Source organism: Hyla sarda, chromosome 1 (assembly GCF_029499605.1).
Source record: "Hyla sarda isolate aHylSar1 chromosome 1, aHylSar1.hap1, whole genome shotgun sequence".
In the NCBI taxonomy this organism is placed as follows: Eukaryota; Metazoa; Chordata; class Amphibia; order Anura; family Hylidae; genus Hyla; species Hyla sarda.
In genome coordinates, this window is record NC_079189.1 from 257,287,540 (window position 1) to 257,315,295 (window position 27,756).

Below are 27,756 nucleotides of genomic sequence, written 5' to 3' on the forward strand. Positions count from 1 at the left end.
GCTGAATGTGCCTGTTCTTGTCAGATCGCAGACTGCTGCCCGGCAAGTACGGGCATGGGAGACTGGCTGGCAATCCAAGGTGCTATTGACATTTTGCTCTGTTGCCGCCTTCCTCTCCGATTCCGAAAAGGATTTATTGATGCTTAAATGCACAGTATAAAAAGCATGAAGCTGTCAATGGCCATCCTAAGCTGAACGCGCCTGCTCTCGTCAGATCGCAGACTGCTACCCAGCTTAGGGCCCGGTAAGTACCAGCATGGGAGACTGGCTGGGAATCCCGGGTGCCGTTGACATTTTGCTCTATTGCTGCTTTCCGCTCCGATTCCGAAAAGAATTTATTGATGCTTAAATCCACAGTATACAAGGTGTGAAGCTGTCAACGGCCATCCTAAGCTTAACGCGCCTGCTCTTGTCAGATCGCAGACTGGTACAGATCTTAGGGCCCGGTAAGTACCGGCATGGGACACTGGCTGGGATTCCCGGCTGCCGTTGACATTTTGCTCTGTTGCCGCCTTCCGTTTCCGATTCCGAAAAGGATTTATTGATGCTTAAATGCACAGTATAAAGGGCAAGAAGCTGTCAACGGCCATCCTAAGCTGAACGTGCCTGCTCTCGTCAGATCGCAGACTGCTACCCAGCTTAGGGCTCGGAAAGTACCAGCATGGGAGACTGGCTGGGAATCCCAGGTGTCGTTGACATTTTGCTCTGTTGCCGCCTTACGCTCCGATTCCGAAAAGGATTTATTGATGCTTAAATCCACAGTATACAGGGTGTGAAGATGTCTACGGCCATCCTAAGCTGAATGCGCCTGTTCTTGTCAGATCGCAGACTGCTACCCAGCTTCGGGCCTGGTAAGTACCAGCATGGGAGACTGGCTGGGAATCCCAGGTGTCGTTGACATTTTGCTCTGTTGCCGCCTTACGCTCCGATTCCGAAAATTATTTATTGATGCTTAAATCCACAGTATACAAAGTGTGAAGCTGTCAACGGCCATCCTAAGCTGAACGCGCCTGCTCTCGTCAGATCGCAGACTTCTACCCAGCTTAGGGCCTGGTAAGTACCAGCATGGGAGACTGGCTGGGAATCCCGGGTGCAGTTGACATTTTAATCTGTTGCCGCCTTCCGCTCCGATTCGGAAAAGGATTTATTGATGCTTAAATCCACAATACACAGGGTGTGAAGCTGTCAACGGCCGTCCTAAGCCTGAACGTGCCTGCTCTCCTCAGATCACAGACTGCTGCCCAGCAGTTACCGGCATGGGAGACTGGCTGGCAATACAAGGTGCCATTGACATTTTGCTCTGTTGCCGCCTTCCTCTCCGATTAATAAAAATATTTATTGATGCTTAAATCCACAATATACAAAGCATGAAGATGTCAACGGCCATCCTAAGCTGAACGCGCCTGCTCTCGTCAGATCGCAGACCGCTACCCAGCTTAGGGCCCAGTAAGTACCGGCATGGGAGACTGGCTGGGAATCCGGGTGCAGTTGACATTTTGCTCTGTTGCCGCCTTCCGTTCCGATTCCGAAAAGGATTTATTGATGCTTAAATGCACAGTATAAAAAGCATGAAGCTGTCAATGGCCATCCTAAGCTGAACGTGCCTGCTCTCGTCAGATTGCAGACTGCTACCCAGCTTAGGGCCCGGTAAATACTGGCATGGGAGACTGGCTGGGAATACCGGTTGCCATTGACATTTTGCTCTATTGCTGCCTTCCGCTCCGATTCCGAAAAGAATTTATTGATGCTTAAATCCACAGTATACAAGGTGTGAAGCTGTCAACGGCCATCCTAAGCTTAACGCGCCTGCTCTCGTCAGATCGCAGACTGGTACAGATCTTAGGGCCCGGTAAGTACCGGCATGGGACACTGGCTGGGAATCCCGGCTGCCGTTGACATTTTGCTCTGTTGCCGCCTTCCGTTCCGATTCCGAAAAGGATTTATTGATGCTTAAATGCACAGTATACAAAGTTTGAACCTGTCTATGGCCATCCTAAGCTGAACGCGCCTGCTCTCGTCAGATCGCAGACTGCTACCCAGCTTAGGGCCCGGTAGGTACCAGCATGGGAGACTGGCTGGGAATCCCAGGTGTTGTTGACATTTTGCTCTGTAGCCGCCTTCCGCTCCAATTCCGAAAAGGATTTATTGATGCTTAAATCCACAGTATACAGGGTGTGAAGCCGTCTACGGCTATCCTAAGCTGAATGTGCCTGTTCTTGTCAGATCGCAGACTGCTGCCCGGCAAGTACGGGCATGGGAGACTGGCAGGCAATCCAAGGTGCTATTGACATTTTGCTCTGTTGCTGCCTTCCTCTCCGATTCCGAAAAGGATTTATTGATGCTTAAATGCACAGTATAAAAACCATGAAGCTGTCAATGGCTGTCCTAAGCTGAACGCGCCTGCTCTCGTCAGATCGCAGACTGCTACCCAGCTTAGGGCCTGGTAAGTACTGGCATGGGAGACTGGCTGGGAAACCCGAGTGCCGTTGACATTTTGCTCTATTGCTGCCTTCCGCTCCGATTCCGAAAAGAATTTATTGATGCTTAAATCCACAGTATACAAGGTGTGAAGCTGTCGACGGCCATCCTAAGCTTAACGCGCCTGCTCTTGTCAGATCGCAGACTGGTACAGATCTTTGGGCCCGGTAAGTACCGGCATGGGACACTGGCTGGGAATCCCGGCTGCCGTTGACATTTTGCTCTGTTGCCGCCTTCCGATTCCGATTCCGATAAGGATTTATTGATGCTTAAATGCACAGTATAAAGGGCGAGAAGCTGTCAACGGCCATCCTAAGCTGAACGTGCCTGCTCTCGTCAGATCGCAGACTGCTACCCAGCTTAGGGCCCGGTAAGTACCAGCATGGGAGACTGGCTGGGAATCCCAGGTGTCGTTGACCTTTTGCTCTGTTGCCGCCTTACGATCCGATTCCGAAAAGGATTTATTGATGCTTAAATCCACAGTATACAGGGTGTGAAGATGTCTACGGCCATCCTAAGCTGAATGCGCCTGTTCTCGTCAGATTGCAGACTGCTACACAGCTTCGGGCCTGGTAAGTACCAGCATGGGAGACTGGCTGGGAATCCCGGGTGCAGTTGACATTTTGCTCTGTTTCTGCTCCGATTCCGAAAATTATTTATTGATGCTTAAATCCACAGTATACAAAGTGTGAAGCTGTCAACGGCCATCCTAAGCTGAACGCGCCTGCTCTCGTCAGATCGCAGACTGCTACCCAGCTTAGGGCCTGGTAAGTACCAGCATGGGAGACTGGCTGGGAATCCCGGGTGCAGTTGACACTTTAATCTGTTGCCGCCTTCAGCTCCGATTCGGAAAAGGATTTATTGATGCTTAAATCCACAATCCACAATACACAGGGTGTGAAGCTGTCAACGGCCATCCTAAGCTGAACGTGCCTGCTCTCCTCAGATCACAGACTGCTGCCTGGCAGTTACCGGCATGGGAGACTGGCTGGCAATACAAGGTGCCATTGACATTTTTGCTCTGTTGCCGCCTTCCTCTCCGATTAATAAAAATATTTATTGATGCTTAAATCCACAATATACAAAGCCTTTAGATGTCAACGGCCATCGTAAGCTGAACGCGCCTGCTCTCGTCAGATCGCAGACCGCTACCCAGCTTAGGGCCCAGTAAGTACCGGCATGGGAGACTGGCTGGGAATCCGGGTGCAGTTGACATTTTGCTCTGTTGCCGCCTTCCGTTCCGATTCCGAAAAGGATTTATTGATGCTTAAATGCACAGTATAAAAAGCATGAAGCTGTCAATGGCAATCCTAAGCTGAACGCGCCTGCTCTCGTCAGATTGCAGACTGCTACCCAGCTTAGGGCCCGGTAAGTACTGGCATGGGAGACTGGCTGGGAATACCGTTTGCCATTGACATTTTGCTCTATTGCTGCCTTCCGCTCCGATTCCGAAAAGAATTTATTGATGCTTAAATCCACAGTATACAAGGTGTGAAGCTGTCAACGGCCATCCTAAGCTTAACGCGCCTGCTCTCGTCAGATCGCAGACTGGTACAGATCTTAGGGCCCGGAAAGTACCGGCATGGGACACTGGCTGGGAATCCCGGCTGCCGTTGACATTTTGCTCTGTTGCCGCCTTCCGTTCCGATTCCGAAAAGGATTTATTGATGCTTAAATGCACAGTATACAAAGTTTGAACCTGTCTATGGCCATCCTAAGCTGAACGCGCCTGCTCTCGTCAGATCGCAGACTGCTACCCAGCTTAGGGCCCGGTAGGTACCAGCATGGGAGACTGGCTGGGAATCCCAGGTGTTGTTGACATTTTGCTCTGTAGCCGCCTTCCGCTCCGATTCCGAAAAGGATTTATTGATGCTTAAATCCACAGTATACAGGGTGTGAAGCCGTCTACGGCTATCCTAAGCTGAATGTGCCTGTTCTTGTCATATCGCAGACTGCTGCCCGGCAAGTACGGGCATGGGAGACTGGCAGGCAATCCAAGGTGCTATTGACATTTTGCTCTGTTGCTGCCTTCCTCTCCGATTCCGAAAAGGATTTATTGATGCTTAAATGCACAGTATAAAAACCATGAAGCTGTCAATGGCTGTCCTAAGCTGAACGCGCCTGCTCTCGTCAGATCGCAGACTGCTACCCAGCTTAGAGCCTGGTAAGTACTGGCATGGGAGACTGGCTGGGAAACCCAAGTGCCGTTGACATTTTGCTCTATTGCTGCCTTCTGCTCCGATTCCGAAAAGAATTTATTGATGCTTAAATCCACAGTATACAAGGTGTGAAGCTGTCGACGGCCATCCTAAGCTTAACGCGCCTGCTCTTGTCAGATCGCAGACTGGTACAGATCTTTGGGCCCGGTAAGTACCGGCATGGGACACTGGCTGGGAATCCCGGCTGCCGTTGACATTTTGCTCTGTTGCCGCCTTCCGATTCCGATAAGGATTTATTGATGCTTAAATGCACAGTATAAAGGGCGAGAAGCTGTCAACGGCCATCCTAAGCTGAACGTGCCTGCTCTCGTCAGATCGCAGACTGCTACCCAGCTTAGGGCCCGGTAAGTACCAGCATGGGAGACTGGCTGGGAATCCCAGGTGTCGTTGACCTTTTGCTCTGTTGCCGCCTTACGCTCCGATTCCGAAAAGGATTTATTGATGCTTAAATCCACAGTATACAGGGTGTGAAGATGTCTACGGCCATCCTAAGCTGAATGCGCCTGTTCTCGTCAGATTGCAGACTGCTACACAGCTTCGGGCCTGGTAAGTACCAGCATGGGAGACTGGCTGGGAATCCTGGGTGCAGTTGACATTTTGCTCTGTTTCTGCTCCGATTCCGAAAATTATTTATTGATGCTTAAATCCACAGTATACAAAGTGTGAAGCTGTCAACGGCCATCCTAAGCTGAACGCGCCTGCTCTCGTCAGATCGCTGACTGCTACCCAGCTTAGGGCCTGGTAAGTACCAGCATGGGAGACTGGCTGGGAATCCCGGGTGCAGTTGACACTTTAATCTGTTGCCGCCTTCAGCTCCGATTCGGAAAAGGATTTATTAATGCTTAAATCCACAATACACAGGGTGTGAAGCTGTCAACGGCCATCCTAAGCTGAACGTGCCTGCTCTCCTCAGATCACAGACTGCTGCCCGGCAGTTACCAGCATGGGAGACTGGCTGGCAATACAAGGTGCCATTGACATTTTTGCTCTGTTGCCGCCTTCCTCTCCGATTAATAAAAATATTTATTGATGCTTAAATCCACAATATACAAAGCATGAAGATGTCAACGGCCATCCTAAGCTGAACGCGCCTGCTCTCGTCAGATCGCAGACCGCTACCCAGCTTAGGGCCCAGTAAGTACCGGCATGGGAGACTGGCTGGGAATCCGGGTGCAGTTGACATTTTGCTCTGTTGCCGCCTTCCGTTCCGATTCCGAAAAGGATTTATTGATGCTTAAATGCACAGTATAAAAAGCATGAAGCTGTCAATGGCAATCCTAAGCTGAACGCGCCTGCTCTCGTCAGATTGCAGACTGCTACCCAGCTTAGGGCCCGGTAAGTACTGGCATGGGAGACTGGCTGGGAATACCGGTTGCCATTGACATTTTGCTCTATTGCTGCCTTCCGCTCCGATTCCGAAAAGAATTTATTGATGCTTAAATCCACAGTATACAAGGTGTGAAGCTGTCAACGGCCATCCTAAGCTTAACGCGCCTGCTCTCGTCAGATCGCAGACTGGTACAGATCTTAGGGCCCGGTAAGTACCGGCATGGGACACTGGCTGGGAATCCCGGCTGCCGTTGACATTTTGCTCTGTTGCCGCCCCCCGTTCCGATTCCGAAAAGGATTTATTGATGCTTAAATCCACAGTATACAGGGTGTGAAGCCGTCTACGGCTATCCTAAGCTGAATGTGCCTGTTCTTGTCAGATCGCAGACTGCTGCCCGGCAAGTACGGGCATGGGAGACTGGCTGGCAATCCAAGGTGCTATTGACATTTTGCTCTGTTGCTGCCTTCCTCTCCGATTCCGAAAAGGATTTATTGATGCTTAAATGCACAGTATAAAAAGCATGAAGCTGTCAATGGCTGTCCTAAGCTGAACGCGCCTGCTCTCGTCAGATCCCAGACTGCTACCCAGCTTAGGGCCTGGTAAGTACTGGCATGGGAGACTGGCTGGGAATCCCGGGTGCGGTTGACATTTTGCTCTATTGCTGCCTTCCGCTCCGATTCCGAAAAGAATTTATTGATGCTTAAATCCACAGTATACAAGGTGTAAAGGTGTCGACGGCCATCCTAAGCTTAACGCGCCTGCTCTTGTCAGATCGCAGACTGGTACAGATCTTTGGGCCCGGTAAGTACCGGCATGGGAGACTGGCTGGCAATCCAAGGTGCCGTTGACATTTTGCTTTGTTGCCGCCTTCCTCTCCGATTAATAAAAATATTTATTGAAGCTTAACTCCACAGTATACAAGGCGTGAAGATGTCAACAGCCATCCTAAGCTGAACGCGCCTGCTCTCGTCAGATTGCAGACTGCTACCCAGCTTAGGGCCCAGTAAGTACCGGCATGGGAGACTGGCTGGGAATCCCGGGTGCAGTTGACATTATGCTCTGTTGCCGCCTTCCGTTCCGATTCCGAAAAGGATTTATTGATGCTTAAATGCATAGTATAAAAAGCATGAAGCTGTCAATGGCCATCCTAAGCTGAACGCGCCTGCTCTCGTGAGATCGCAGACTGCTACCCAGCCTAGGGCCCATTAAGTACCGGCATGGGAGACTGGCTGGGAATCCCGGGTGTAGTTGACATTTTGCTCTGTTGCCGCCTTCCGTTCCGATTCCGAAAAGGATTTATTGATGCTTAAATGCACAGTATAAAAATCATGAAGCTGTCAATGGCCATCCTAAGCTGAACGCGCCTGCTCTCGTCAGATCGCAGACTGCTACCCAGCTTAGGGCCTGGTAAGTACTGGCATGGGACACTGGCTGGGAATCCCGGCTGCCGTCGACATGTTGCCGCCTTCCGTTCCGATTCCGAAAAGGATTTATTGATGCTTAACTCCACAGTATAAAGGGCGAGAAGCTGTCAACGGCCATCCTAAGCTGAACGCGCCTGCTCTCGTCAGATTGCAGACTGCTACCCAGCTTAGGGCCCAGTAAGTACCGGCATGGGAGACTGGCTGGGAATCCCGGGTGCAGTTGACATTTTGCTCTGTTGCCGCCTTCCGCTCCGATTCCGAAAAAGGATTTATTGATGCTTAAATGCGCAGTATAAAAATCATGAAGCTGTCAACGGCCATCCTAAGCTGAACGCGCCTGCTCTCGTCAGATCGCAGACTGCTACCCAGCTTAGGGCCTGGTAAGTACCAGCATGGGAGACTGGCTGGGAATCCCGGGTGCAGTTGACATTTTAATCTGTTGCTGCCTTCCGCTCCGATTCGGAAAAGGATTTATTGATGCTTAAATGCACAGTATAAAGGGCGTGAAGCTGTCAACGGCCATCCTAAGCTGAACGCGCCTGCTCTCGTCAGATCGCAGACTGCTACCCAGCTTAGGGCCCGGTAAGTACCAGCATGGGAGACTGGCTGGGAATCCCAGGTGTTGTTGACATTTTGCTCTGTAGCCGCCTTCCGCTCCGATTCCGAAAAGGATTTATTGATGCTTAAATCCACAGTATACAGGGTGTGAAGCCGTCTACGGCTATCCTAAGCTGAATGTGCCTGTTCTTGTCAGATCGCAGACTGCTGCCCGGCAAGTACGGGCATGGGAGACTGGCTGGCAATCCAAGGTGCTATTGACATTTTGCTCTGTTGCCGCCTTCCTCTCCGATTCCGAAAAGGATTTATTGATGCTTAAATGCACAGTATAAAAAGCATGAAGCTGTCTATGGCCATCCTAAGCTGAACGCGCCTGCTCTCGTCAGATCGCAGACTGCTACCCAGCTTAGGCCCCGGTAAGTACCAGCATGGGAGACTGGCTGGGAATCCCGGGTGCCGTTGACATTTTGCTCTATTGCTGCTTTCCGCTCCGATTCCGAAAAGAATTTATTGATGCTTAAATCCACAGTATACAAGGTGTGAAGCTGTCGACGGCCATCCTAAGCTTAACGCGCCTGCTCTTGACAGATCGCAGACTGGTACAGATCTTAGGGCCCGGTAAGTACCGGCATGGGACACTGGCTGGGAATCCCGGCTGCCGTTGACATTTTGCTCTGTTGCCGCCTTCCGTTTCCGTTTCCGATTCCGAAAAGGATTTATTGATGCTTAAATGCACAGTATAAAGGGCAAGAAGCTGTCAACGGCCATCCTAAGCTGAACGTGCCTGCTCTCGTCAGATCGCAGACTGCTACCCAGCTTAGGGCTCGGAAAGTACCAGCATGGGAGACTGGCTGGGAATCCCAGGTGTCGTTGACATTTTGCTCTGTTGCCGCCTTACGCTCCGATTCCGAAAAGGATTTATTGATGCTTAAATCCACAGTATACAGGGTGTGAAGATGTCTACGGCCATCCTAAGCTGAATGCGCCTGTTCTCGTCAGATCGCAGACTGCTACCCAGCTTCGGGCCTGGTAAGTACCAGCATGGGAGACTGGCTGGGAATCCCGGGTGGATTTGACATTTTGCTCTGTTTCTGCTACGAGTCCGAAAATTATTTATTGATGCTTAAATCCACAGTATACAAAGTGTGAAGCCGTCAACGGCCATCCTAAGCTGAACGCGCCTGCTCTCGTCAGATCGCAGACTTCTACCCAGCTTAGGGCCTGGTAAGTACCAGCATGGGAGACTGGCTGGGAATCCCGGGTGCAGTTGACATTTTAATCTGTTGCCGCCTTCCGCTCCGATTCGGAAAAGGATTTATTGATGCTTAAATCCACAATACACAGGGTGTGAAGCTGTCAACGGCCATCCTAAGCCTGAACGTGCCTGCTCTCCTCAGATCACAGACTGCTGCCCGGCAGTTACCGGCATGGGAGACTGGCTGGCAATACAAGGTGCCATTGACATTTTGCTCTGTTGCCGCCTTCCTCTCCGATTAATAAAAATATTTATTGATGCTTAAATCCACAATATACAAGGCGTGAAGATGTCAACGGCCATCCTAAGCTGAACACGCCTGCTCTCGTCAGATCGCAGACCGATACCCAGCTTAGGGCCCAGTAAGTATCGGCATGGGAGACTGGCTGGGAATCCGGGTGCAGTTGACATTTTGCTCTGTTGCCGCCTTCCGTTCCGATTCCGAAAAGGATTTATTGATGCTTAAATGCACAGTATAAAAAGCATGAAGCAGTCAATGGCCATCTTAAGCTGAACGCGCCTGCTCTCGTCAGATTGCAGACTGCTACCCAGCTTAGGGCCCGGTAAGTACTGGCATGGGAGACTGGCTGGGAATACCGGTTGCCATTGACATTTTGCTCTATTGCTGCCTTCCGCTCCGATTCCGAAAAGAATTTATTGATGGTTAAATCCACAGTATACAAGGTGTGAAGCTGTCAACGGCCATCCTAAGCTTAACGCGCCTGCTCTCGTCAGATAGCAGACTGGTACAGATCTTAGTGCCCGGTAAGTACCGGCGTGGGACACTGGCTGGGAATCCCGGCTGCCGTTGACATTTTGCTCCGTTGCCGCCTTCCGTTCCGGTTCCGATTCCGAAAAGGATTTATTGATGCTTAAATCCACAGTATACAAAGTGTGAAGCTGTCAACGGCCATCCTAAGCTGAACGCGCCTGCTCTCGTCAGATCGCAGACTGCTACCCAGGTTAGGGCCTGGTAAGTACCAGCATGGGAGACTGGCTGGAAATCCCGGGTGCAGTTGACATTTTAATCTGTTGCTGCCTTCCGCTCCGATTCGGAAAAGGATTTATTGATGCTTAAATGCACAGTATAAAGGGCGTGAAGCTGTCAACGGCCATCCTAAGCTGAACGCGCCTGCTCTCGTCAGATTGCAGACTGCTACCCAGCTTAGGGCCCGGTAAGTACCAGCATGGGAGACTGGCTGGGAATCCCAGGTGTTGTTGACATTTTGCTCTGTAGCCGCCTTCCTCTCCGATTCCGAAAAGGATATCTTGATGCTTAAATGCACAGTATAAAAAGCATGAAGCTGTCAATGGCCATCCTAAGCTGAACGCGCCTGCTCTCGTCAGATCGCAGACTGCTACCCAGCTTAGGGCCCGGTAAGTACCAGCATGGGAGACTGGCTGGGAATCCCGGGTGCCGTTGACATTTTGCTCTATTGCTGCTTTCCGCTCCGATTCCGAAAAGAATTTATTGATGCTTAAATCCACAGTATACAAGGTGTGAAGCTGTCGACGGCCATCCTAAGCTTAACGCGCCTGCTCTTGTCAGATCGCAGACTGGTACAGATCTTAGGGCCTGGTAGGTACCGGCATGGGACACTGGCTGGGAATCCCGGCTGCCGTTGACATTTTGCACTGTTGCCGCCTTCCGTTTCCAATTCCGAAAAGGATTTATTGATGCTTAAATGCACAGTATAAAGGGCAAGAAGCTGTCAACGGCCATCCTAAGCTGAACGTGCCTGCTCTCGTCAGATCGCAGACTGCTACCCAGCTTAGGGCTCGGAAAGTACCAGCATGGGAGACTGGCTGGGAATCCCAGGTGTCGTTGACATTTTGCTCTGTTGCCGCCTTACGCTCCGATTCCGAAAAGGATTTATTGATGCTTAAATCCACAGTATACAGGGTGTGAAGATGTCTACGGCCATCCTAAGCTGAATGCGCCTGTTCTCGTCAGATCGCAGACTGCTTCCCAGCTTCGGGCCTGGTAAGTACCAGCATGGGAGACTGGCTGGGAATCCCGGGTGCAGTTGACATTTTGCTCTGCTTCTGCTCCGATTCCGAAAATTATTTATTGATGCTTAAATCCACAGTATACAAAGTGTGAAGCTGTCAACGGCCATCCTAAGCTGAACGCGCCTGCTCTTGTCAGATCGCAGACTGCTACCCAGCTTAGGGCCCGTTAAGTACCAGCATGGGAGACTGGCTGGGAATCCCAGGTGGTGTTCACTTTTTGCTCTGTAGCCGCCTTTCGCTTCGATTCCGAAAATGATTTATTGATGCTTAAATCCACAGTATACAGGGTGTGAAGCCGTCTACGGCTATCCTAAGCTGAATGTGCCTGTTCTTGTCAGATCGCAGACTGCTGCCTGGCAAGTACGGGCATGGGAGACTGGCTGGCAATCCAAGGTGCTATTGACATTTTGCTCTGTTGCCGCCTTCCTCTCCGATTCCGAAAAGGATTTATTGATGCTTAAATGCACAGTATAAAAAGCATGAAGCTGTCAATGGCCATCGTAAGCTGAACGCGCCTGCTCTCGTCAGATCGCAGACTGCTACCCAGCTTAGGGCCCGGTAAGTACTGGCAGGGGAGACTGGCTGGGAATCCCAGGTGCCGTTGACATTTTGCTCTATTGCTGCCTTCCGCTCCGATTCCGAAAATAATTTATTGATGCTTAAATCCACAGTATACAAGGTGTGAAGCTGTCGACGGCCATCCTAAGCTTAACGCGCCAGCTCTCGTCAGATCGCAGACTGGTACAGATCTTAGGGCCCGGTAAGTACCGGCATGGGACACTGGCTGGGAATCCCGGCTGCCGTTGACATTTTGCTCTGTTGCCGCCTTCCGTTCCGATTCTGAAAAGGATTTATTGATGCTTAAATGCACAGTATACAGGGTGTGAAGATGTCTACGGCCATCCTAAGCTGAATGCGCCTGTTCTCGTCAGATCGCAGACTGCTTCCCAGCTTCGGGCCTGGTAAGTACCAGCATGGGAGACTGGCTGGGAATCCTGGCTGCCGTTGACATTTTGCTCTGTTGCCGCCTTCCGTTTCGATTCCGAAAAGGATTTATTGATGCTTAAATGCACAGTATACAAAATGTGAAGCTGTCAACGGCCATCCTAAGCTGAACGCGCCTGCTCTCATCAGATCGCAGACTGCTACCCAGCTTAGGGCCTGGTAAGTACCAGCATGGGAGACTGGCTGGGAATCCCGGGTGCAGTTGACATTTTAATCTGTTGCCGCCTTCCGTTCCGATTCTGAAAAGGATTTATTGATGCTTAAATGCACAGTATACAGGGTGTGAAGATGTCTACGGCCATCCTAAGCTAAATGCGCCTGTTCTCGTCAGATCGCAGACTGCTTCCCAGCTTCGGGCCTGGTAAGTACCAGCATGGGAGACTGGCTGGGAATCCCGGGTGCAGTTGACATTTTGCTCTGTTTCTGCTCCGATTCCGAAAATTATTTATTGATGCTTAAATCCACAGTATACAAAGTGTGAAGCTGTCAACCGCCATCCTAAGCTGAACGCGCCTGCTCTCGTCAGATCACAGACTGCTACCCAGCTTAGGGCCCGTTAAGTACCAGCATGGGAGACTGGCTGGGAATCCCAGGTGTCGTTGACATTTTGCTCTGTTGCCGCCTTACGCTCCGATTCCGAAAAGGATTTATTGATGCTTAAATCCACAGTATACAGGGTGTGAAGATGTCTACGGCCATCCTAAGCTGAATGCGCCTGTTCTCGTCAGATCGCAGACTGGTACAGATCTTAGGGCCCGGTAAGTACCGGCATGGGACACTGGCTGGGAATCCCGGCTGCCGTTGACATTTTGCTCTGTTGCCGCCTTCCGTTCCGATTCCGCAAAGGATTTATTGATGCTTAAATGCACAGTATAAAGGGCGAGAAGCTGTCAACGGCCATCCTAAGCTGAACGCGCCTGCTCTCGTCAGATCGCAGACTGCTACCCAGCTTAGGGCCCGGTAAGTACCAGCATGGGAGACTGGCTGGGAATCCCGGCTGCCGTTGACATTTTGCTCTGTTGCCGCCTTCCGTTTCTATTCCGAAAAGGATTTATTCATGCTTAAATGCACAGTATACAAAATGTGAAGCTGTCAACGGCCATCCTAAGCTGAACGCGCCTGCTCTCGTCAGATTGCAGACTGCTACCCAGCTTAGGGCTCAGTAAGTACCGGCATGGGAGACTGGCTGGGAATCCCGGGTGCAGTTGACATTTTGCTCTGTTGCCGCCTTCCGCTCCGATTCCGAAAAAGGATTTATGGATGCTTAAATGCGCAGTATAAAAATCATGAAGCTGTCAATGGCCATCCTAAGCTGGACGCGCCTGCTCTCGTCACATCGCAGACTGCTACCCAGCTTAGGGCCCGGTAAGTACTGGCATGGGAGACTGGCTGGGAATCCCGGTTGCAGTTGACATTTTGCTCTTATGCCGCCTTCAGTTCCGATTCCGAAAAGGATTTATTGATGCTTAAATGCACAGTATACAAAGTGTGAAGCTGTCAACGGCCATCCTAAGCTGAACGCGCCTGCTCTCATCAGATCGCAGACTGCTACCCAGCTTAGGGCCTGGTAAGTACCAGCATGGGAGACTGGCTGGGAATCCCGGGTGCAGTTGACATTTTAATCTGTTGCCGCCTTCCGTTCCGATTCTGAAAAGGATTTATTGATGCTTAAATGCACAGTATACAGGGTGTGAAGATGTCTACGGCCGTCCTAAGCTAAATGCGCCTGTTCTCGTCAGATCGCAGACTGCTTCCCAGCTTTGGGCCTGGTAAGTACCAGCATGGGAGACTGGCTGGGAATCCCGGGTGCAGTTGACATTTTGCTCTGTTTCTGCTCCGATTCCGAAAATTATTTATTGATGCTTAAATCCACAGTATACAAAGTGTGAAGCTGTCAACGGCCATCCTAAGCTGAACGCGCCTGCTCTCGTCAGATCACAGACTGCTACCCAGCTTAGGGCCCGTTAAATACCAGCATGGGAGACTGGCTGGGAATCCCAGGTGTCGTTGACATTTTGCTCTGTTGCCGCCTTACGCTCCGATTCCGAAAAGGATTTATTGATGCTTAAATCCACAGTATACAGGGTGTGAAGATGTCTACGGCCATCCTAAGCTGAATGCGCCTGTTCTCGTCAGATCGCAGACTGGTACAGATCTTAGGGCCCGGTAAGTACCGGCATGGGACACTGGCTCGGAATCCCGGCTGCCGTTGACATTTTGCTCTGTTGCCGCCTTCCGTTCCGATTCCGCAAAGGATTTATTGATGCTTAAATGCACAGTATAAAGGGCGAGAAGCTGTCAACGGCCATCCTAAGCTGAACGCGCCTGCTCTCGTCAGATCGCAGACTGCTACCTAGCTTAGGGCCCGGTAAGTACCAGCATGGGAGACTGGCTGGGAATCCCAGGTGTTGTTGACATTTTGCTCTGTAGCCGCCTTCCTCTCCGATTCCGAAAAGGATTTCTTGATGCTTAAATGCACAGTATAAAAAGCATGAAGCTGTCAATGGCCATCCTAAGCTGAACGCGCCTGCTCTCGTCAGATCGCAGACTGCTACCCAGCTTAGGGCCCGGTAAGTACCAGCATGGGAGACTGGCTGGGAATCCCGGGTGCCGTTGACATTTTGCTCTATTGCTGCTTTCCGCTCCGATTCCGAAAAGAATTTATTGATGCTTAAATCCACAGTATACAAGGTGTGAAGCTGTCGACGGCCATCCTAAGCTTAACGCGCCTGCTCTTGTCAGATCGCAGACTGGTACAGATCTTAGGGCCTGGTAGGTACCGGCATGGGACACTGGCTGAGAATCCCGGCTGCCGTTGACATTTTGCACTGTTGCCGCCTTCCGTTTCCAATTCCGAAAAGGATTTATTGATGCTTAAATGCACAGTATAAAGGGCAAGAAGCTGTCAACGGCCATCCTAAGCTGAACGTGCCTGCTCTCGTCAGATCGCAGACTGCTACCCAGCTTAGGGCTCGGAAAGTACCAGCATGGGAGACTGGCTGGGAATCCCAGGTGTCGTTGACATTTTGCTCTGTTGCCGCCTTACGCTCCGATTCCGAAAAGGATTTATTGATGCTTAAATCCACAGTATACAGGGTGAGAAGATGTCTACGGCCATCCTAAGCTGAATGCGCCTGTTCTCGTCAGATCGCAGACTGCTTCCCAGCTTCGGGCCTGGTAAGTACCAGCATGGGAGACTGGCTGGGAATCCCGGGTGCAGTTGACATTTTGCTCTGCTTCTGCTCCGATTCCGAAAATTATTTATTGATGCTTAAATCCACAGTATACAAAGTGTGACGCTGTCAACGGCCATCCTAAGCTGAACGCGCCTGCTCTCGTCAGATCGCAGACTGCTACCCAGCTTAGGGCCCGTTAAGTACCAGCATGGGAGACTGGCTGGGAATCCCAGGTGGTGTTCACTTTTTGCTCTGTAGCCGCCTTTCGCTTCGATTCCGAAAATGATTTATTGATGCTTAAATCCACAGTATACAGGGTGTGAAGCCGTCTACGGCTATCCTAAGCTGAATGTGCCTGTTCTTGTCAGATCGCAGACTGCTGCCTGGCAAGTACGGGCATGGGAGACTGGCTGGCAATCCAAGGTGCTATTGACATTTTGCTCTGTTGCCGCCTTCCTCTCCGATTCCGAAAAGGATTTATTGATGCTTAAATGCACAGTATAAAAAGCATGAAGCTGTCAATGGCCATCGTAAGCTGAACGCGCCTGCTCTCGTCAGATCGCAGACTGCTACCCAGCTTAGGGCCCGTTAAGTACTGGCAGGGGAGACTGGCTGGGAATCCCAGGTGCCGTTGACATTTTGCTCTATTGCTGCCTTCCGCTCCGATTCCGAAAATAATTTATTGATGCTTAAATCCACAGTATACAAGGTGTGAAGCTGTCGACGGCCATCCTAAGCTTAACGCGCCAGCTCTCGTCAGATCGCAGACTGGTACAGATCTTAGGGCCCGGTAAGTACCGGCATGGGACACTGGCTGGGAATCCCGGCTGCCGTTGACATTTTGCTCTGTTGCCGCCTTCCGTTCCGATTCTGAAAAGGATTTATTGATGCTTAAATGCACAGTATACAGGGTGTGAAGATGTCTACGGCCATCCTAAGCTGAATGCGCCTGTTCTCGTCAGATCGCAGACTGCTTCCCAGCTTCGGGCCTGGTAAGTACCAGCATGGGAGACTGGCTGGGAATCCCGGGTGCAGTTGACATTCTGCTCCGATTCCGAAAATTATTTATTGATGCTTAAATCCGCAGTATACAAAGTGTGAAGCTGTCAACGGCCATCCTAAGCTGAACGCGCCTGCTCTCGTCAGATCGCAGACTGCTACCCAGCTTAGGGCCCGTTAAGTACCAGCATGGGAGACTGGCTGGGAATCCCAGGTGTCATTGACATTTTGCTCTGTTGCCGCCTTACGCTCCGATTCCGAAAAGGATTTATTGATGCTTAAATCCACAGTATACAGGGTGTGAAGATGTCTACGGCCATCCTAAGCTGAATGCGCCTGTTCTCGTCAGATCGCAGACTGGTACAGATCTTAGGGCCCGGTAAGTACCGGCATGGGACACTGGCTGGGAATCCCGGCTGCCGTTGACATTTTGCTCTGTTGCCGCCTTCCGTTCCGATTCCGAAAAGGATTTATTGATGCTTAAATGCACAGTATAAAGGGCGAGAAGCTGTCAACGGCCATCCTAAGCTGAACGCGCCTGCTCTCGTCAGATCGCAGACTGCTACCCAGCTTAGGGCCCGGTAAGTACCAGCATGGGAGACTGGCTGGGAATCCTGGCTGCCGTTGACATTTTGCTCTGTTGCCGCCTTCCGTTTCGATTCCGAAAAGGATTTATTGATGCTTAAATGCACAGTATACAAAACGTGAAGCTGTCAACGGCCATCCTAAGCTGAACGCGCCTGCTCTCATCAGATCGCAGACTGCTACCCAGCTTAGGGCCTGGTAAGTACCAGCATGGGAGACTGGCTGGGAATCCCGGGTGCAGTTGACATTTTAATCTGTTGCCGCCTTCCGTTCCGATTCTGAAAAGGATTTATTGATGCTTAAATGCACAGTATACAGGGTGTGAAGATGTCTACGGCCATCCTAAGCTAAATGCGCCTGTTCTCGTCAGATCGCAGACTGCTTCCCAGCTTCGGGCCTGGTAAGTACCAGCATGGGAGACTGGCTGGGAATCCCGGGTGCAGTTGACATTTTGCTCTGTTTCTGCTCCGATTCCGAAAATTATTTATTGATGCTTAAATCCACAGTATACAAAGTGTGAAGCTGTCAACCGCCATCCTAAGCTGAACGCGCCTGCTCTCGTCAGATCACAGACTGCTACCCAGCTTAGGGCCCGTTAAGTACCAGCATGGGAGACTGGCTGGGAATCCCAGGTGTCGTTGACATTTTGCTCTGTTGCCGCCTTACGCTCCGATTCCGAAAAGGATTTATTGATGCTTAAATCCACAGTATACAGGGTGTGAAGATGTCTACGGCCATCCTAAGCTGAATGCGCCTGTTCTCGTCAGATCGCAGACTGGTACAGATCTTAGGGCCCGGTAAGTACCGGCATGGGACACTGGCTGGGAATCCCGGCTGCCGTTGACATTTTGCTCTGTTGCCGCCTTCCGTTCCGATTCCGCAAAGGATTTATTGATGCTTAAATGCACAGTATAAAGGGCGAGAAGCTGTCAACGGCCATCCTAAGCTGAACGCGCCTGCTCTCGTCAGATCGCAGACTGCTACCCAGCTTAGGGCCCGGTAAGTACCAGCATGGGAGACTGGCTGGGAATCCCGGCTGCCGTTGACATTTTGCTCTGTTGCCGCCTTCCGTTTCTATTCCGAAAAGGATTTATTGATGCTTAAATGCACAGTATACAAAATGTGAAGCTGTCAACGGCCATCCTAAGCTGAACGCGCCTGCTCTCGTCAGATTGCAGACTGCTACCCAGCTTAGGGCTCAGTAAGTACCGGCATGGGAGACTGGCTGGGAATCCCGGGTGCAGTTGACATTTTGCTCTGTTGCCGCCTTCCGCTCCGATTCCGAAAAAGGATTTATGGATGCTTAAATGCGCAGTATAAAAATCATGAAGCTGTCAATGGCCATCCTAAGCTGGACGCGCCTGCTCTCGTCACATCGCAGACTGCTACCCAGCTTAGGGCCCGGTAAGTACTGGCATGGGAGACTGGCTGGGAATCCCGGTTGCCGTTGACATTTTGCTCTAATGCCGCCTTCAGTTCCGATTCCGAAAAGGATTTATTGATGCTTAAATGCACAGTATACAAAGTGTGAAGCTGTCAACGGCCATCCTAAGCTGAACGCGCCTGCTCTCATCAGATCGCAGACTGCTACCCAGCTTAGTGCCTGGTAAGTACCAGCATGGGAGACTGGCTGGGAATCCCGGGTGCAGTTGACATTTTAATCTGTTGCCGCCTTCCGTTCCGATTCTGAAAAGGATTTATTGATGCTTAAATGCACAGTATACAGGGTGTGAAGCTGTCTACGGCCATCCTAAGCTAAATGCGCCTGTTCTCGTCAGATCGCAGACTGCTTCCCAGCTTTGGGCCTGGTAAGTACCAGCATGGGAGACTGGCTGGGAATCCCGGGTGCAGTTGACATTTTGCTCTGTTTCTGCTCCGATTCCGAAAATTATTTATTGATGCTTAAATCCACAGTATACAAAGTGTGAAGCTGTCAACGGCCATCCTAAGCTGAACGCGCCTGCTCTCGTCAGATCACAGACTGCTACCCAGCTTAGGGCCCGTTAAATACCAGCATGGGAGACTGGCTGGGAATCCCAGGTGTCGTTGACATTTTGCTCTGTTGCCGCCTTACGCTCCGATTCCGAAAAGGATTTATTGATGCTTAAATCCACAGTATACAGGGTGTGAAGATGTCTACGGCCATCCTAAGCTGAATGCGCCTGCTCTCGTCAGATCACAGACTGCTACCCAGCTTAGGGCCTGGTAAATACCAGCATGGGAGACTGGCTGGGAATCCCGAGTGCAGTTGACATTTTAATCTGTTGCCGCCTTCCGCTCCGATTCGGAAAAGGATTTATTGATGCTTAAATCCACAATACACAGGGTGTGAAGCTGTCAACGGCCATCCTAAGCCTGAACGTGCCTGCTCTCCTCAGATCGCAGACCGCTGCCCGGCAGTTACCGGCATGGGAGACTGGCTGGCAATCCAAGGTGCCGTTGACACTTTGCTTTGTTGCCGCCTTCCTCTCCGATTAATAAAAATATTTATTGATGCTTAAATGCACCTGGGAATCCCGGGTGCAGTTGACATTATGCTCTGTTGCCGCCTTCCGTTCCGATTCCGAAAAGGATTTATTGATGCTTAAATGCACAGTATAAAAAGCATGAAGCTGTCAATGGCCATCCTAAGCTGAACGCACCTGCTCTCGTCAGATCGCAGACTGCTACCCAGCCTAGGGCCCATTAAGTACCGGCATGGGAGACTGGCTGGGAATCCCGGGTGCAGTTGACATTTTGCTCTGTTGCCGCCTTCCGTTCCGATTCCGAAAAGGATTTATTGATGCTTAAATGCACAGTATAAAAATCATGAAGCTGTCAATGGCCATCCTAAGCTGAACGTGCCTGCTCTCGTCAGATCGCAGACTGCTACCCAGCTTAGGGTCTGGTAAGTACTGGCATGGGACACTGGCTGGGAATCTCGGCTGCCGTTGACATTTTGCTCTGTTGCCGCCTTCCGTTCCGATTCCGAAAAGGATTTATTGATGCCTAAATGCACAGTATAAAGGGCGAGAAGCTGTCAACGGCCATCCTAAGCTGAAAGCGCCTGCCCTCGTCAGATCGCAGACTGCTACCCAGCTTAGGGCCCGTTAAGTACCAGCATGGGAGACTGGCTGGGAATCCCGGGTGCAGTTGACATTTTGCTCTGTTTCTGCTCCGATTCCGAAAATTATTTATTGATGCTTAAATCCACAGTATACAAAGTGTGAAGCTGTCAACGGCCTTCCTAAGCTGAACGCGCCTGCTCTCGTCAGATCGCAGACTGCTACCCAGCTTAGGGCCCGGTAAGTACCAGCATGGGAGACTGGCTGGGAATCCCAGGTGTTGTTGACATTTTGCTCTGTAGCCGCCTTCTGCTCCGATTTGGAAAAGGATTTATTGATGCTTAAATCCACAGTATACAGGGTGTGAAGCCGTCTACGGCTATCCTAAGCTGAATGTGCCTGTTCTTGTCAGATCGCAGACTTTTACCCAGCTTAGGGCCCGGTAAGTACCAGCATGGGAGACTGGCTGGGAATCTCAGGTGTTGTTGACATTTTGCTCTGTAGCTCTGTAGACATTTTGCTCCGATTCCGAAAAGGATTTATTGATGCTTAAATCCACAATATACAGGGTGTGAAGCCGTCTACGGCTATCTTAAGCTGAATGTGCCTGTTCTTGTCAGATCGCAGACTGCTGCCCGGCAAGTACGGGCATGGTAGACTAGCTGGCAATCCAAGGTGCTATTGACATTTTGCTCTGTTGCCGCCTTCCTCTCCGATTCCGAAAAGGATTTATTGATGCTTAAATGCACAGTATAAAAAGCAAGAAGCTTTCAATGGCCATCCTAAGCTAAACGCGCCTGCTCTCGTCAGATCGCAGACTGCTTCCCAGCTTCGGGCCTGGTAAGTACCAGCATGGGAGACTGGCTGGGAATCCCGGGTGCAGTTGACATTTTGCTCTGTTTCTGCTCCGATTCCGAAAATTATTTATTGATGCTTAAATCCACAGTACACAAAGTGTGAAGCTGTCAACGGCCATCCTAAGCTGAACGCGCCTGCTCTCGTCAGATCGCAGACTTCTACCCAGCTTAGGGCCTGGTAAGTACCAGCATGGGAGACTGGCTGGGAATCCCGGGTGCAGTTGACATTTTGCTCTGTTGCCGCCTTCCGTTCCGATTCCGAAAAGGATTTATTGATGCTTAAATGCACAGTATAAAAATCATGAAGCTGTCAATGGCCATCCTAAGCTGAACGTGCCTGCTCTCGTCAGATCGCAGACTGCTACCCAGCTTAGGGTCTGGTAAGTACTGGCATGGGACACTGGCTGGGAATCTCGGCTGCCGTTGAAATTTTGCTCTGTTGCCGCCTTCCGTTCCGATTCCGAAAAGGATTTATTGATGCCTAAATGCACAGTACACAGGGTGTGAAGCTGTCAACGGCCATCCTAAGCCTGAACGTGCCTGCTCTCCTCAGATCACAGACTGCTGCCCGAAAGTTACCGGCATGTGAGACTGGCTGGCAATACAAGGTGCCATTGACATTTTGCTCTGTTGCCGCCTTCCTCTCCGATTAATAAAAATATTTATTGATGCTTAAATCCACAATATACAAGGCGTGAAGATGTCAACGGCCATCCTAAGCTGAACGCGCCTGCTCTCGTCAGATCGCAGACCGCTACCCAGCTTAGGGCCCAGTAAGTACCGGCATGGGAGACTGGCTGGGAATCCGGGTGCAGTTGACATTTTGCTCTGTTGCCGCCTTCCGTTCCGATTCCGAAAAGGATTTATTGATGCTTAAATGCACAGTATAAAAAGCATGAAGCTGTCAATGGCCATCCTAAGCTGAACGTGCCTGCTCTCGTCAGATTGCAGACTGCTACCCAGCTTAGGGCCCGGTAAGTAATGGCATGGGAGACTGGCTGGGAATACCGGTTGCCATTGACATTTTGCTCTATTGCTGCCTTCCGCTCCGATTCCGAAAAGAATTTATTGATGCTTAAATCCACAGTATACAAGGTGTGAAGCTGTCAACGGCCATCCTAAGCTTAACGCGCCTGCTCTCGTCAGATCGCAGACTGGTACAGATCTTAGGGCCCGGTAAGTACCGGCATGGGACACTGGCTGGGAATCCCGGCTGCCGTTGACATTTTGCTCTGTTGCCGCCTTCCGTTCCGATTCCGAAAAGGATTTATTGATGCTTAAATGCACAGTATACAAAGTGTGAACCTGTCAACGGCCATCCTAAGCTGAATGCGCCTGCTCTCGTCAGATCGCAGACTGATACCCAGCTTAGGGCCTGGTAAGTACCAGCATGGGAGACTGGCTGGGAATCCCGGGTGCAGTTGACATTTTAATCTGTTGCCGCCTTCCGCTCCGATTCGGAAAAGGATTTATTGATGCTTAAATGCACAGTATAAAGGGCGTGAAGCTGTCAATGGCCATCCTAAGCTGAACGCGCCTGCTCTCGTCAGATCGCAGACTGCTACCCAGCTTAGGGCCCGGTAGGTACCAGCATTTGAGACTGGCTGGGAATCCCAGGTGTTGTTGACATTTTGCTCTGTAGCCGCCTTCCGCTCCGATTCCGAAAAGGATTTATTGATGCTTAAATCCACAGTATACAGAATGTGAAGCCGTCTACGGCTATCCTAAGCTCAATATGCCTGTTCTTGTCAGATCGCAGACTGCTGCCCGGCAAGTACGGGCATGGGAGACTGGCTGGCAATCCAAGGTGCTATTGACATTTTGCTCTGTTGCCGCCTTCCTCTCCGATTCCGAAAAGGATTTATTGATGCTTAAATGCACAGTATAAAAAGCATGAAGCTGTCAATGGCTGTCCTAAGCTGAACGTGCCTGCTCTCGTCAGATCGCAGACTGCTACCCAGCTTAGGGCCCGGTAAGTACTGGCATGGGAGACTGGCTGGGAATCCCGGGTGCGGTTGACATTTTGCTCTATTGCTGCCTTCCGCTCCGATTCCGAAAATAATTTATTGATGCTTAAATCCACAGTATACAAGGTGTGAAGCTGTCGACGGCCATCCTAAGCTTAACGCGCCTGCTCTTGTCAGATCGCAGACTGGTACAGATCTTAGGGCCCGGTAAGTACCGACATGGGACACTGGCTGGGAATCCCGGCTGCCGATGACATTTTGCTCTGTTGCCGCCTTCCGTTTCCGATTCCGAAAAGGATTTATTGATGCTTAAATGCACAGTATAAAGGGCGAGAAGCTGTCAACGGCCATCCTAAGCTGAACGTGCCTGCACTTGTCAGATCGCAGACTGCTATCCAGCTTAGGGCCTGGTAAGTACCAGCAAGGGAGACTGGCTGGGAATCCCGGGTGTCGTTGACATTTTGCTCTGTTGCCGCCTTCCGTTCCGATTCCGAAAAGGATTTATTGATGCTTAAATGCACAGTATAAAAATCATGAAGCTGTCAATGGCCATCCTAAGCTGAACGCGCCTGCTCTCGTCAGATTGCAGACTGCTACCCAGCTTAGGGCCTGGTAAGTACTGGCATGGGACACTGGCTGGGAATCTCGGCTGCCGTTGACATTTTGCTCTGTTGCCGCCTTCCGTTCCGATTCCGAAAAGGATTTATTGATGCTTAAATGCACAGTATAAAAATCATGAAGCTGTCAATGGCCATCCTAAGCTGAACACGCCTGCTCTTGTCACATCGCAGACTGCTAAGCAGCTTAGGGCCCGGTAAGTACTGGCATGGGAGACTGGCTGGGAATCCCGGTTGACATTTTGCTCTTATGCCGCCTTCAGTTCCGATTCCGAAAAGGATTTATTGATGCTTAAATGCACAGTATACAAAGTGTGAAACTGTCAACGGCCATCCTAAGCTGAACGCGCCTGCTCTCGTCAGATCGCAGACTGCTACCCAGCTTAGGGCCTGGTAAGTACCAGCATGGGAGACTGGCTGGGAATCCCGGGTGCAGTTGACATTTTAATCTGTTGCTGCCTTCCGCTCCGATTCGGAAAAGGATTTATTGATGCTTAAATGCACAGTATAAAGGGCGTGAAGCTGTCAACGGCCATCCTAAGCTGAACGCGCCTGCTCTCGTCAGATCGCAGACTGCTACCCAGCTTAGGGCCCGGTAAGTACCAGCATGGGAGACTGGCTGGGAATCCCAGGTGTTGTTGACATTTTGCTCTGTAGCCGCCTTCCGCTCCGATTCCGAAAAAGAATTTATTGATGCTTAAATGCGCAGTATAAAAATCATGAAGCTGTCAATGGCCATCCTAAGCTGGACGCGCCTGCTCTCGTCACATCGCAGACTGCTACCCAGCTTAGGGCCCGGTAAGTACTGGCATGGGAGACTGGCTGGGAATCCCGGTTGCCGTTGACATTTTGCTCTTATGCCGCCTTCCGCTCCGATTCCGAAAAGGATTTATTGATGCCTAAATGCACAGTATAAAGGGCGAGAAGCTGTCAACGGCCATCCTAAGCTGAACGCGCCTGCTCTCGTCAGATTGCACACTGCTACCCAGCTTAGGGCCCAGTAAGTACCGGCATGGGAGACTGGCTGGGAATCCCGGGTGCAGTTGACATTTTGCTCTGTTGCCGCCTTCCGCTCCGATTCCGAAAAAGAATTTATTGATGCTTAAATGCGCAGTATAAAAATCATGAAGCTGTCAATGGCCATCCTAAGCTGGACGCGCCTGCTCTCGTCACATCGCAGACTGCTACCCAGCTTAGGGCCCGGTAAGTACTGGCATGGGAGACTGGCTGGGAATCCCGGTTGCCGTTGACATTTTGCTCTTATGCCGCCTTCAGTTCCGATCCGAAAAGGATTTATTGATGCTTAAATTCACAGTATACAAAGTGTGAAGCTGTCAACGGCCATCCTAAGCTGAACGCGCCTGCTCTCGTCAGATCGCAGACTGATACCCAGCTTAGGGCCTGGTAAGTACCAGCATGGGAGACTGGCTGGAAATCCCGGGTGCAGTTGCCATTTTAATCTGTTGCTGCCTTCCGCTCCGATTCGGAAAAGGATTTATTGATGCTTAAATGCACAGTATAAAGGGCGTGAAGCTGTCAACGGCCATCCTAAGCTGAACGCGCCTGCTCTCGTCAGATTGCAGACTGCTACCCAGCTTAGGGCCCGGTAAGTACCAGCATGGGAGACTGGCTGGGAATCCCAGGTGTTGTTGACATTTTGCTCTGTAGCCGCCTTCCTCTCCGATTCCGAAAAGGATTTATTGATGCTTAAATGCACAGTATAAAAAGCGTGAAGCTGTCAATGGCCATCCTAAGCTGAACGCGCCTGCTCTCGTCAGATCGCAGACTGCTACCCAGCTTAGGGCCCGGTAAGTACCAGCATGGGAGACTGGCTGGGAATCCCGGGTGCCATTGACATTTTGCTCTATTGCTGCTTTCCGCTCCGATTCCGAAAAGAATTTATTGATGCTTAAATCCACAGTATACAAGGTGTGAAGCTGTCGACGGCCATCCTAAGCTTAACGCGCCTGCTCTTGTCAGATCGCAGACTGGTACAGATCTTAGGGCCCGGTAAGTACCGGCATGGGACACTGGCTGGGAATCCCGGCTGCCGTTGACATTTTGCTCTGTTGCCGCCTTCCGTTTCCAATTCCGAAAAGGATTTATTGATGCTTAAATGCACAGTATAAAGGGCAAGAAGCTGTCAACGGCCATCCTAAGCTGAACGTGCCTGCTCTCGTAAGATCGCAGACTGCTACCCAGCTTAGGGCTCGGAAAGTACCAGCATGGGAGACTGGCTGGGAATCCCAGGTGTCGTTGACATTTTGCTCTGTTGCCGCCTTACGCTCCGATTCCGAAAAGGATTTATTGATGCTTAAATCCACAGTATACAGGGTGTGAAGATGTCTACGGCCATCCTAAGCTGAATGCGCCTGTTCTCGTCAGATCGCAGACTGCTACCTAGCTTCGGGCCTGGTAAGTACCAGCATGGGAGACTGGCTGGGAATCCCGGGTGGAGTTGACATTTTGCTCTGTTTCTGCTACGAGTCCGAAAATTATTTATTGATACTTAAATCCACAGTATACAAAGTGTGAAGCTGTCAACGGCCATCCTAAGCTGAACGCGCCTGCTCTCGTCAGATCGCAGACTTCTACCCAGCTTAGGGCCTGGTAAGTACTAGCATGGGAGACTGGCTGGGAATCCCGGGTGCAGTTGACATTTTAATCTGTTGCCGCCTTCCGCTCCGATTCGGAAAAGGATTTATTGATGCTTAAATCCACAATACACAGGGTGTGAAGCTGTCAACGGCCATCCTAAGCCTGAACGTGCCTGCTCTCCTCAGATCGCAGACCGCTGCCCGGCAGTTACCGGCATGGGAGACTGGCTGGCAATCCAAGGTGCCGTTGACATTTTGCTTTGTTGCCGCCTTCCTCTCCGATTAATAAAAATATTTATTGATGCTTAAATGCACCTGGGAATCCCGGGTGCAGTTGACATTATGCTCTGTTGCCGCCTTCCGTTCCGATTCCGAAAAGGATTTATTGATGCTTAAATGCAAAGTATAAAAAGCTTGAAGCTGTCAATGGCCATCCTAAGCTGAACGCGCCTGCTCTCGTCAGATCGCAGACTGCTACCCAGCCTAGGGCCCATTAAGTACCGGCATGGGAGACTGGCTGGGAATCCCGGGTGCAGTTGACATTTTGCTCTGTTGCCGCCTTCCGTTCCGATTCCGAAAAGGATTTATTGATGCTTAAATCCACAGTATACAAGGTGTGAAGCTGTCTACGGCTATCCTACGCTGAATGTGCCTGCTCTTGTCAGATCGCAGACTGCTGCCCGGCAAGTACGGGCACGGTAGACTGGCTGGCAATCCAAGGTGCTATTGACATTTTGCTCTGTTGCCGCCTTCCTCTCCGATTCCGAAAAGGATTTATTGATGCTTAAATGCACAGTATAAAAAGCATGAAGCTGTCAATGGCCATCCTAAGCTGAACGCGCCTGCTCTCGTCAGATCGCAGACTGCTACCCTGCTTAGGGCCCGGTAAGTACTGGCATGGGAGACTGGCTGGGAATCCCGGGTGCCGTTGACATTTTGCTCTATTGCTGCCTTCTGCTCCGATTCCGAAAATAATTTATTGATGCTTAAATCCACAGTATACAAGGTGTGAAGCTGTCGACGGCCATCCTAAGCTTAACGCGCCTGCTCTCGTCAGATCGCAGACTGGTACAGATCTTAGTGCCCGGTAAGTACCGGCATGGGACACTGGCTGGGAATCCCGGCTGCCGTTGACATTTTGCTCTGTTGCCGCCTTCCGTTCCGATTCCGAAAAGGATTTATTGATGCTTAAATGCACAGTATACAAAGTGTGAAGCTGTCAACGGCCATCCTAAGCTGAACGCGCCTACTCTCGTCAGATCGCAGACTGCTACCCAGCTTAGGGCCTGGTAAGTACCAGCATGGGAGACTGGCTGGGAATCCCGGGTGCAGTTGACATTTTAATCTGTTGCCGCTTTCCGCTCCGATTCGGAAAAGGATTTATTGATGCTTAAATGCACAGTATAAAGGGCGTGAAGATGTCTACGGCCATCCTAAGCTGAATGCGCCTGTTCTCGTCAGATCGCAGACTGCTACCCAGCTTCGGGCCTGGTAAGTACCAGCATGGGAGACTGGCTGGGATTCCCGGGTGCAGTTGACATTTTGCTCTGTTTCTGCTCCGATTCCGAAAATTATTTATTGATGCTTAAATCCACAGTATACAAAGTGTGAAGTTGTCATCGGCCATCCTAA

At 50.7% G+C, this 27,756-nt stretch overlaps 20 pseudogenes; all 20 read left to right on the forward strand.

The window, feature by feature from the left end:
• Positions 1–173: 173 nt before the first annotated feature.
• On the forward strand, positions 174–293 carry LOC130317021 (5S ribosomal RNA; annotated as a pseudogene).
• Positions 294–2,777: 2,484 nt separating this feature from the next.
• Positions 2,778–2,897, forward strand: LOC130321918 (5S ribosomal RNA; annotated as a pseudogene).
• Positions 2,898–3,174: 277 nt separating this feature from the next.
• Positions 3,175–3,294, forward strand: LOC130349744 (5S ribosomal RNA; annotated as a pseudogene).
• A 1,676-nt stretch (positions 3,295–4,970) lies between these two features.
• On the forward strand, positions 4,971–5,090 carry LOC130321929 (5S ribosomal RNA; annotated as a pseudogene).
• A 2,670-nt stretch (positions 5,091–7,760) lies between these two features.
• On the forward strand, positions 7,761–7,880 carry LOC130349752 (5S ribosomal RNA; annotated as a pseudogene).
• Positions 7,881–7,962: 82 nt separating this feature from the next.
• Positions 7,963–8,082, forward strand: LOC130319646 (5S ribosomal RNA; annotated as a pseudogene).
• A 2,488-nt stretch (positions 8,083–10,570) lies between these two features.
• Positions 10,571–10,690, forward strand: LOC130317032 (5S ribosomal RNA; annotated as a pseudogene).
• A 1,680-nt stretch (positions 10,691–12,370) lies between these two features.
• Positions 12,371–12,490, forward strand: LOC130327711 (5S ribosomal RNA; annotated as a pseudogene).
• A 681-nt stretch (positions 12,491–13,171) lies between these two features.
• On the forward strand, positions 13,172–13,291 carry LOC130333555 (5S ribosomal RNA; annotated as a pseudogene).
• A 487-nt stretch (positions 13,292–13,778) lies between these two features.
• LOC130327721 (5S ribosomal RNA) lies at positions 13,779–13,898 on the forward strand (annotated as a pseudogene).
• Positions 13,899–14,579: 681 nt separating this feature from the next.
• Positions 14,580–14,699, forward strand: LOC130352265 (5S ribosomal RNA; annotated as a pseudogene).
• Positions 14,700–14,781: 82 nt separating this feature from the next.
• LOC130317199 (5S ribosomal RNA) lies at positions 14,782–14,901 on the forward strand (annotated as a pseudogene).
• Positions 14,902–16,967: 2,066 nt separating this feature from the next.
• LOC130326247 (5S ribosomal RNA) lies at positions 16,968–17,087 on the forward strand (annotated as a pseudogene).
• An 82-nt stretch (positions 17,088–17,169) lies between these two features.
• On the forward strand, positions 17,170–17,289 carry LOC130327743 (5S ribosomal RNA; annotated as a pseudogene).
• A 681-nt stretch (positions 17,290–17,970) lies between these two features.
• On the forward strand, positions 17,971–18,090 carry LOC130333566 (5S ribosomal RNA; annotated as a pseudogene).
• Positions 18,091–20,255: 2,165 nt separating this feature from the next.
• LOC130352493 (5S ribosomal RNA) lies at positions 20,256–20,375 on the forward strand (annotated as a pseudogene).
• Positions 20,376–23,849: 3,474 nt separating this feature from the next.
• Positions 23,850–23,969, forward strand: LOC130349763 (5S ribosomal RNA; annotated as a pseudogene).
• An 82-nt stretch (positions 23,970–24,051) lies between these two features.
• Positions 24,052–24,171, forward strand: LOC130319653 (5S ribosomal RNA; annotated as a pseudogene).
• A 1,093-nt stretch (positions 24,172–25,264) lies between these two features.
• Positions 25,265–25,384, forward strand: LOC130317802 (5S ribosomal RNA; annotated as a pseudogene).
• A 1,554-nt stretch (positions 25,385–26,938) lies between these two features.
• LOC130351977 (5S ribosomal RNA) lies at positions 26,939–27,058 on the forward strand (annotated as a pseudogene).
• Positions 27,059–27,756: the final 698 nt, after the last annotated feature.